This window comes from Schistocerca cancellata, chromosome 9 (assembly GCF_023864275.1).
Source record: "Schistocerca cancellata isolate TAMUIC-IGC-003103 chromosome 9, iqSchCanc2.1, whole genome shotgun sequence".
NCBI classification, from domain to species: domain Eukaryota; kingdom Metazoa; phylum Arthropoda; class Insecta; order Orthoptera; family Acrididae; genus Schistocerca; species Schistocerca cancellata.
The window spans coordinates 275,259,302-275,270,838 of NC_064634.1; the positions used below are offsets into that span (position 1 = coordinate 275,259,302).

General features: G+C 44.9%; 1 pseudogene; it reads right to left on the bottom strand.

Annotated features, from left to right (window-relative positions):
- Nucleotides 1-9,191: 9,191 nt before the first annotated feature.
- On the bottom strand, nucleotides 9,192-9,349 carry LOC126102803 (U4 spliceosomal RNA; annotated as a pseudogene).
- Nucleotides 9,350-11,537: the final 2,188 nt, after the last annotated feature.

Consider the following 11,537-nt stretch of genomic DNA (forward strand, 5'->3'; position numbering starts at 1 on the left):
ATTACGATACTTTAAGAAGTACAATTGAAAATGCGTGGTATTTTAAAACGTCCTAGAGTACGGAAAAATTAGTCTTGGGAAAAATCTGACTGAATTATAAGTTGCAATATTGTAACGATTCATTTCTTGGTGCTTGAACCATTGGATAGGATTTTCCACAACCCATAAAATGGGCCACACGTTGTAATTTCAGCCAGACGAGCCCGGTATGAAGGAACCGGCAGCGGAAGGAGACTGGCACGGAGCCAAGCTGCGGCGCTGGCACACTACACTACACTATACTACACTACTGTACAGTTAATCGGACGACGCTATCTGCTGCGGTCGATCGGTCGCTTTTCTCTCCTACACTTCTCGCCAAGTTATGGTAATTCTCCGCTGCAGGCGTTCGTTCTCTGCTCTGCCAGATCAACTCTGCAGCACCAGCAACATCGTAGCTAACCCCATAGAGCCGTTCTGCTTGCGACTGCAGAAACAGAAATTAGGCAGCCAAGTTGTAACAGGGTGGTGAATTTGTGTGTGTGTGTGGTGCGTATTATCACTTGGTATCATAAAGGGAACTGAAGATCGTGTAATGCAAGACTGAAATCGATTACAAATAAAATTAGATTTATGAATGCAGCCGACGGTGTCATGCCGACGAAGGCGTGATGGAAAGTAATGCTTCCGATTTTTTTGTGCTGTTCTCGATATCGGATGGCGTATTACGTGTCATGCATATTACTCGCTCGATTTTCCCTCTTCGCTGACACAAGTTGTAGCCCTCAGTACTAGACAGTTCCAAATTGTGGCGTGTAACACGGCGCTGTGTGCAGTAGCTATGTCATTGCGTGGGAACCAGCTTAGAAAACTGCTGACACGAATTCAAAGAGCTCGTCTGCACGTGGAGGCCCTCTCCTTGAGCAAGACAGTGCCAGACCACACACGAGCGCTGCGACATCCGCAACAATCTGACACCTTGCGTTCACTGTCATCGATCATCCTCCATATAGTCCCGACTTGGCCCCACCCACTTCGTCGACGTCGATAGTGGTGAAACCGTGCAAGCAGATGTGAGGTTGTGGCTCCGACAGCAAACACTAAACACTCTACTGTGACGTGTCAACAAATTGATCTCTTGTTGGGAGACATGTGTTAGTCTTCAGGATGACAATGTTGAAGAACAAATATGCATAAATGAAAAATAAAGATGTATAATGTTAATAAATTTGTTTCATTTAAAAAGCTTCAGGAGATTTTTTTATATAAATAACAGACCCTCTTATTAACAGCCTCCTTGTAACAGTATTTACTGGGAATGTGTGGAACAGCCCATGAGGAGAAAGACTAGTTGAACTCGTTTGGGGTCAACCAAGAACCCTCCATTTGCGAAGAGAATAAAACTAACGATAACTGTACTGTTTCACAAAGCACCACCTCCCCAACCACAATTCCATCTTTGTTCCTCCCACCTTCACCTTCTTATGACTTCTTCTTTAGTGTATCTGTCAAACGAAAGGTTTCAATTGGAGGCTGTTAGTCGTGTCCTGTTCTGATTATCGTCCTTCATCTCTGTATTCGTCTATTTCTGATGTCATGCATCATTCTTCCTCTTCCTACGTCTTCGTCACATTCCTTCCGCTTTTCGCTCTGTATTTCTTTGTTGCAGACAATTCCTACGCATTATATGTCGCAGCCATAACTGTTTCTTATTTCTGGTCACTTCCAATAATCTCCTTCTTTCCCCTATTTTTTTCATTAATTCTTCATCCGTAAGTCAGTCAGCCCACTTCACCTTAAGCATCTCTCTCCGCGGCCATATTTCAGAACTTCCTAAATATGATTCTTCTGTCTTTTTACCTGCTAGTGACTCACTCTAGAGATAACGTTTAGCAAATCTTTGCCTGAGTTTCTCCTCCTCAATCACTAATGCCAATGTTATCGCCACAACCATCACCATCACCACCAATGTTGACGTAAATACCACCTCCACCACCACTACTGTTACTAATGCCAAAGCCACCATATCAGCAGTATGAAACTAAAGCTGGACATAATCTCGACAGAAATATTTTGTAGACGCATTTCGGCAACTAAAACTGACGCTACAGGAACGCTCTGAGACGCTTACAAACATCGTGTTAATCTTTACTCAGAATCGTGTAGGGTTAAGGTAGAATCAAATTGGATGCCACGGAATGGAAGGTCAAAACATTCTACAATGGCTGTCTCCATACACATCATCAGCACATCAGAACGGGATGTCAGCTTGAAAGATTCTCGTTGACGTTGATAGGAGTAGAGTGACGGTGCTGGCATCCGGGGCCCCACGAGAGATACTGGGACCGCAACGAACTAGTGACGTCACACTAGTCGGCTTGTCCGCCACTCTTCGCGAACGCTGGGCTCCTCGCAGCTATCACGAGAAGTCAAAATGTGATTGAGAAGGTCCTGACTAAAGGTCTTAAATTTTTCGTAAGGTATCGAGAGCTTGCATGCATTTAAATGAGCAGTGAAGAATTATTAAAGTCGTGAAATAGTTACTTGCTCCCCGCCAGAGAGAGAGCTGTTGTCCCTCGTAAGACCTGCAGTGCCACGTGCTGTGACGTATGCGCCATTGCCGGTCTTTCCGAAGTTAAACGTGTTCACTCGTGTTTTACTACTGGGTTTTGTCGTTTCGTATAGTCTTAAACTTGATTTGGCTCTGACCATTAACAATAGTTCTTTAATTCTGCTACTACATCCCGCTATTTTATGTCATTGATCATCCATGAACTTAACTTTTACTGTTCGGTACTGAGCTAAACGATGTGATGTTATGTCGACGTCCGGGTTAGAGTGAACACACCACCACTTGAAGATCGAATTTTAGAGGTACACCTTGATGCAAAACTGTTTCTCGCGGACTATTTTCAGTAATGTTTTGCCATCTACTCGTATTCCTGTCGTTTAATCAGGTATCATTTAATTGCTACGCGATACGTGTGGGATGTACGCACACGTTGTGTAACAGTTTATTGATAAGGCGGAAGAAGAAAAACCCACTGCTGATGGCAAAACTTTTTTGCATATGAGTAATACAAATTATGTGTTTTGCGTCAGGGTGCACTCGCTACTCACACATTGTTTTTTGTAGGACACAGACCAGTCCGGCGGAGAGGAAAAAGCATAAAATGCTAATGTTTGACAATCGTCTATCACCAATTCTGAATTTCTTTTTCAACATTTTCTAGATACTTCAGTGATATCAGTAGTACAGAAAGTGTGGCAGATTAAAACTTTGCATCAGGTCGCGATGCCTGCACAAAGAGCGTAACTAGTAGAGGAATGGTTTTGGAAGTTATTTTATGCATATAGACTGAAGCGGCGAGTGAAAATTTGTGCCAAGGCCGGGAATCGAACGTAGGTCTCCTGCTTACTAGGCAGGTGCGTTAGCCACTACTGTAAATTCCCCTCTACACACGAACACAATTGCCGTTGCTCTCCATGTTCTAGAACAGCACCTCAGCTCCGAACGTAAATTGGAGATACAGCCTGAAACGCAAGTACAGGTACTTATACAACTGAACTAACACAGAGACTTCACTGGTCTCATGTTGAAATAAGACCATAACTGTATGAGACCAGTAAAGTCTCTGATATTCCTTCATTTCATGCATACCTGCACCTGGATTTCAGGCTGGATCCCCCACTTACAATTGATGTTGAAGTGCTATTCCAGAACGTGGCGAACCTCCGCACTTCTGTTCGTATATAAGGGGGAATTTATAGTAGACTGGGGTGGCAGTGAGAAGAATTTGGACGAAAGAGGGAGGCGTGCCAGAGTAATCAGTGCAGTTGTGCGAACCGCTGTGCAGTGGTGGCTTAGGAGACGCACTTGCCTAGTAAGTAGGAGACTCGGGTTCCATTCCCGGCCTTAGTACAAATTTTCACTCGCTGCTTCAATCTGTTATATATAAAATCATATCTTTATGAGACCAGGAAATACTCCGAAGTTGTCATTTCAATCGGAAGTTGATGATGCCAACCTGAATCCCTAATCAACGGTTTTTTTTCAGTGTCATTGAAGACTGGAAATGTCCAACGTGCATCACAAACAGGGGAGTGGACGCACTAATTGCTATTTTCCATATCAGATTTCACAGAAGTGGTTGGCGTAGGTTTCAAATGTATGCAAACGATTCAGACCTGTGACCGCAGGCAGAAAGAAGGCTAAGAAAGGGTGTGGGAGGGGACAGTAGGAGAAGAGAGCGCTGTTGAGCAAGGTCCAGCCGCCGAGAGAAAACACGGGGGTTATGACCTCAGAACATTCTGTTGACATTACGACGACTGTGTGTGGAGACTGCGCTTGGCTGTAACTGCCGCAGCGTGCTATCACACATCTGCTTTGTAATAGCAAACAATCGAAGCTTTATGGCCTGCAGACGGAAGAATGCTTACAGAGGACGTCGATACAGTGGAGGGTTGTTTTGGCACAAGAGTCGCGTCTGTGGACGTTAGTAACAGCACAAGTAGGTGCGGAGTAAAAATGTGTGGGCCATCTCTTCCCACGCGAAACTGGGAAACTACAATCCAGAATTAACAATTCACTCAGCGGGGGAGTTTGCGCGGTTTCGAAACTTCCTGGTAGACTCAAACCTGCTGCAGCAACGGGGTTCGTGTCGGGACCCTTTTCTTTCGCGAGTTATGTTTTTACGGACTCAGTTATTCAACCAACTGTCGCGATCCGACTCCCGACTTTGCTGATAAAATATCTTGTTTGTACCTGCAAACTCCACAGAAGCTCTTCTGTACATCTTCCTGCAGTGCGCAGGACATAGTTCTCTACTGCCGGTAAATGTATTTCAAATAAGTTTACATTCATTACATTTCTATTTGTGGAGATAATATAACATTTCTTTGTTTCGTACAGAACCACAAAGTCACTTCAGAATGGGCTAGATTACAGGGCTTCCCAACCTTTTCAGCTGGTGGACCCCTTCTTCAGTCGAAAATCCATGGTGGACCCCTAGTCTGTTCCCAATGCCCACCCCCCCCTCCCCCCCCCCCCCGCCCTTGAAGTATCAATAGACTTTGGTTTAGAGATGGATGAAAACAACTTGAAGGTCTAAAATCGACTTATGAAATAGGTAGTGCACTGACAAAGCAAGTTTAAATGATGCCTGAGGCCGCATACGTGCCAGCGAGTGCTGTGATTGGTCGACAAAGCTTGCTCAGCGCATGCGTAAAGCGTTTCAGCGCATTTACCGCCGTGAGCCGGCGCACAAATGACCCCCACATAATGTTGCGAAACAGTCGCTCAGAGAAGCCGCATTCTCCGGCACTATACTGTGTATAGTGTCACACGAAAAAAAGTGATGAATTTGATTTTCACATTTTTATTCAATAATTTTACTCATTATTTTACACGATTTGGTGAAGGGTGGCCGCGGACCCCCTGGAAAGAGCCGGCGGACCCCTAAGGGGTCCGCGGACCACACGTTGGGAAGCCCTGGGCTACAAAGTTGAAACTAGTTTCGAACAAATGAAATGAATATAGCAAACGTGGAAAATGCCACCTTGTTCTAAGCTATCAAAAAGTTAGACCGTCCGGAAGAATGGAGGAATTTGCAACTTTAACGAAAAGGAATATCGAAAAGGATTGAGAGATTATATATCCAGAAAGAATTTACGATTAACGTATTTCTAAATAACTGCTACAGTACGTCTCTAAGGGATAATGAATAATTAGTAGACACAATAATAAACGGGTGGATCAAGAAGTCGCAACGGATCTGCTGATGTAATGTTTGAAGAAGAAGAAGAAGAAGAAGAACTTGGCATTTATCACATACACCAATCACTGCCAGAGGTGGAGTAGTTCATAAGTGAAGAGAAAAACACCTCCAAGGATAGACTGAAGATCGAATCCCAAAAAACGCATCCGGCCGGAGTGGCCGTGCGTTTCTAGGCGCTACAGTCTGGAGCCTAGCGACCGTTCCGGTCGCATGTTCGAATCCTGCCTCGGGCATGGACGTGTGTGATGTCCATACGTTAGTTAGGTTTAATTAGTTCTAAGTTCTAGGCGACTGATGACCTCAGAAGTTAAGGCGCATAGTGCTCAGAGCCATTTTTGAACCAAAAAATGCACTTAATATTTGAGCTCCAAGGCCACATTCATGTCTTGGGTCCGTATATTATCGATGATGAAATCGAAATCAACAACTGCACATTGCTAGTCGATATTAAAGTCTTGCCATTAATTATGGCCACTCAATGTACTAAGAGAATGCACAGTTTGTTTTCAATCCCAGGTACCTTCCCATAGTACAATGAGAAATTAAAGAAATGTGCAGTACGTAACGAGAACCGGATATGGGAGAAATACTGATCTCTGAGTAAATAAAACAAGCACTTGGTACGGATGTCGTGACTTTCAATTGACAGATTACAGATATACGTGTGCCTACTGGCGTATTACTTTAAACTGTAAGACAGCTTTTTTTTTCTCTCGAATTAAGATTAGTGTTCTGGAGTTTAGCCTTCGCCTTCCGCAAAGTGAGTTGGTGCTGGCTGCCGGGAGACAAGGCTTCCCCAACCGAGTGGTAATCCAGTGCGACCCCCGCGAGTCTAGCATAAATATTTATGTAAGTCGGGGACACGGGTCGGCCCGCGTGGCGTGCTCCTCTATCTCCCTCTGTCTCCGTCACCGCACCTTTTTTTCCCCCGCGCTGAGGGAACTGGGACATCTGGACACGGGGCGGAGTCGGTGCTCCCGTTCGTATTAGCATCAGAAAGGTTTTTAAGGCACGTGAGTGGGACGGCAGCGGGTGGTGGGGGCAGAGTTTACTTTGAATGCAACTGTATAAGTAGCGGGGGGGCGGCGCTCGGCCGCGGGATCCGGGGAACGCTACAGCTGTTATCTGTGTTCACGCGAACAATGTTCCCAGTTAATTATTACGGCTGCGCGAATTGCTGCTCCCTCCCATGAGCGAAGCGCCACGCAAAAATAGTCGGCATACATATTCATGAAATGCCTCAGCGTATAAATAGGCTGAGCGGACTCTTAATTATATTCACCGTGCGGGGATACAAGCACTTTGACTGTGACGTCCATAACGATAGTGTGTTTTCCCTCTTTCCTCAGAATAAAAAAGACTGTAGCTGTACGAAATTTCTTTCCAGTATTTGTTTCGCGGCTCCTGTGATGTGATACGATTTGTGTGTGTGTGTGTGTGTGTGTGTGTGTGTGTGTGTGTGAAGTTGGAAATAAGAGAGGGGTCTGGGAGAAAGACGAAGGGAACAGTGTTTCGGGCACGGGACGCGGTGTTGAAAGTATACGTAGCGACCACAACTTTCTTGGTCATACTGAAGCAGGTGATAGTGGTTTCACAACTATATTGAGGTAGGGGGCAATGGTTGGAGATGCATATTTATTGTATTATGGACAAAAAAATGGTTCAAATGGCTCTGAGCACTATGGGACTTAACATCTATGGTCATCAGTCCCCTAGAACTTAGAACTACTTAAACCTAACTAACCTAAGGACATCACACAACACCCAGCCATCACGAGGCAGAGAAAATCCCTGACCCCGCTGGGAATCGAACCCGGGAACCCGGGCGTGGGAAGCAAGAACGCTACCCTACGACCACGAGCTGCGGACTATTATGGACACACACACACACACACACACACACAGCGAACACCGCATAACTAGAACGTAGTTCACAGTAATTGTTCGAGGGCCGCCAGTCTCATTGCATGCATAGCAACGTCGAGTGAAATTCTCTGGCACCCTCTGAGATACCTCGTATCTGTTTTACCGGGAGACAGGCAGCTTGGACCCTAGCAAGCAGGTCTTCATCCATTTTTATTGAGGTTTCTTACACCAACGTCTTGACGTAACCCCAGAGGAAAAAGTCCAGGAGTTTGAGATCCAGCGATCGCGCTGGTCTTGGGTCAGGACTTCCCCTTCCAATCCAACGATGAGGGTACGTTTTGTTCAGGTGTTCGCAGACATGGACATCGTAGCGTGCTGGTACATCGTGGTGTTGGAAACACATCCTTTTGCGGACAACAAGGGGTACAGCACTGTGGCAGCACATCTCAGAGGAACACCAGGTAACGTGGACCAGTCAAAGGTTCTACCAGGTGATCTTGGACAATGCCCGCCCATACGATGACAGAGAATAGTTGTTAGTGGCTACTGATGTGAGTACTTTCCTCACACCAGACATGGCTGTTACAGCTGTTGAAAACACCATCACGGGTGAATGAGACATCATCGATGAACAATACAAACTGTACAATGTTCGCCACCACAGCACTGCGCTGAGTAATTCATCGACAGCAGTGAACGCTTGGTCAAAATCTGTTGGTCCCAGTGCTTGCACATGTCCTTTCCGATAGGGGTGTAATACCTGTTCCACCAGTACTCTGCATATTGTATCCTTCGAAGTGTGAGTTTTACGCACAAGTTGACGGATGCTTATTGCTAGTCTGACGTTCGGACATGTCTTTGGTGGGAGACTTGCCCCGGTTCTCTGTGACGTGAACGACTCCATCTCTCATAAGTTGGTATCTATGGATATTAACATATTCCAATTAGCATAACGCCTGTTGGGAAAGCGTTCTCTGTAGATTCGTGCTGCTTTACGGGCACTACATCCTGCCGCACTGTACATTAAATACATTTCTGCCAACTCTTGTCACGAGTAACGATATATCTTTGACCATACGACATGCACTGTACACAGTAACACAACTCACCATGGACACATCACATCACATCTGATGCAATGGAAAACTGACACCAGAGATAGTGGTCTGTATGCGACACATATTATTGCTCCGGTGCGGTGCGTGCGGTTGTCACATGGCACATGTGCTATGAGCTAAGTTGTTTACAGTATGTCTGTCTGGTGCTCAGAGGTGTACGATGTTTAGTGGTCTAGCGGTTCTAGGCGCTCAGTCCGGAACCGCGCGACTGCTACGGTCGCAGGTTCGAATCCTGCCTCGGGCATGGATGTGTGTGATGTCCTTAGGTTAGTTAGGTTTAAGTAGTTCTAAGTTCTAGGGGACTGATGACCACAGATATTAAGTCCCATAGTGCTCAGAGCCATTTGAACCATTCTTTTTTTTTGTACGATGTTTATCACCCGCTGCTTGTTCAGTCTACAACAGACACACGGCGGGAGTGGGGTAGAACTCCATGCAATGTTGCTATGCATGCATTGACACTGTTGGTCGTTGCATTGAACAATTACCATGAGCTACGTTGTTGTTACACGGTGTACGTTGTGTATGTCTACAGAAAAAATTTTCAACTAGTAATAATCGCACCTCAGACGAACCTCATTGGTTACGATATTGTCACTGCACAATAAATATGCATTTTCGGTCATGGTTCCCTATCTCAGGAAATTTGGAAATTTGTGGTAAGCTCTTATGGGACCACTGCTGAGGTCATCGGTCCCTAGGTTTACATACTACTTAAAATAACTTAAACTAACTTACGCTAAGGACAACACACACACAGCCATGCCAGGAGGAGGATTCGAACCTCCCACGAGGGGAGCCTCACGAAACGTGACTAGGCGCCATAGACCTCGCTGATACCCCGCTCGGCCCCTATCTCGGTATAATCGTTTGTGGACCAACCTGTTTCGGTTTGACCCAAAAGGCTTGAGACACCCTGTATAAGTGGAGCTGAGACAAATGGACAATCGTACCAGCAACGATACGAGCCACATACGAGAAAGTCTGCTCACACAACCGACTTTAAAGAAGGACGTACTGTTATGGCATATGGAAACGATCGTCTCGAAAACGATGCAACAAACAAGATGTTGGCGTAGTTCCGTCGTATCTAAGGAAAGTGACTGAAGCACGGTGAAACCAAGAATAGGTGCCCACGCGCAATCACAGAAATAGGGCCGGCCGCGGTGGCCAAGCGGTTCTAGACGCTACAGTCTGGAACCGCGCGACCGCTGCGGTCGCAGGTTCGAATCCTGCCTCGGGCATCGATGTGTGTTATGTCCTTAGGTTAGTTAGGTTTAAGTAGTTCTAAGTCTAGGGGACTGATGCCCTCAGATGTAAGTCCCATAGTGCTTAGAGCCATGTGAACCATCATCACTGAGAACTACCAATACACTTTCATGCTTGATGCCTTCGCCGACGACGATGCCATCTTCACCATATGTGTCTTCGTACATAGTTATCTGGTGAGGCCATATCTTCTGCTCAGCACGCAGAGAAAATTGTCGCATATTTGTGCATTAAGTGTTACCAGAATTATTAGATATTGTAACAGAATGATTACGATCCTCAACGACAAACAAGTGTTTTCACATCTTCGCGTTTGTGTCTGGGGCCATCTGCATCTACAATCGTAGTTATCGTAGCAAAAGACCAATTCCTAAGTCAAAACTTGTTCGGTACAGCTTTTTTTTTTCACCTTGTGTGCGACATTCAATTACATCCTGAGTTTTTGCGCAAATTTCTGAAGACAACGACAAAAAGTGCTTCGCAATATAAAATCTTATTTTTAAGCTATTCTGTCTATTCTAAAACGCAGTGAAGGAAAAGTTTTACAGTGCAAGTCGAATGCTAATTAATATAGAAGAGTTTCTGAAGAGCGTTGATTGCTAAAAGAGTTGCATTTATTGCAGCGAGAGACTCTCAGTTATCAAACTGGAATATAATTTTCTCCTGACATCTATCTCCTTCAGAAGTACCGGCATCAAAACTTCTCCCCAGTCTCCAAGCAATCTTACAGTGCATTTCCTCCGACTTTACCTAATTTACCGCTAACAATGATGGAAGTTTGGAACTTCGGCGAGACGGCTTAACTCGAGAACGGCTCGGATGGCAGCGCGGGGTAGAGGGTCTGGGAAAGCAGTTGACGTTCCCACGTCTTGTGGAGCAGAGGAATGAGAGAAAATTGTTACTGTGTGGAGGCAGCGAATCACGAACATGTTGTTTCAGAGTAAGCAGTCCGGGAATGACGAGAGCATACAGGAATGTTTCAGTTTGAAACATCCCCTTTTAAAAACTATGAAACACTGAACTGGTAAAACTCTTAAGTTATTTGATACAGAAACAGGTGAGTAAAACTCATCGTACTCAGACAGGTTTCTCTTTACTTATTCTGATCATCACTAAACTGACACACAATAGTTTTAGCGCAGCACAATCTGACTTTCAATAACCCCTACAAAAGAATTGCCCTGAATGACAATAACCTATACCTATCATGAATCACTTACCTCACAAATATCTTCATTACTCGAACTACTGCAATACAGCGAGCGCCAATACTGCCAGGTAATAAGATTCTAACTACTGAAGGTACTAACTACTGATAGCCTTAGTTAGCAAATGAAAGATTTTGATAGAGAACAAACAATGTATTTACCTCAATAGCGTTCAAAAATCATTATATATATATATATATATATATATATATATATATATATATAATTTTGTGACATCCAATTAAACAAATTTCCTTTTCCTGACGGACACACGTCCAGGTCGTCCGCTCAAAACCCTGGCATCTCTCTCCCCACATCCA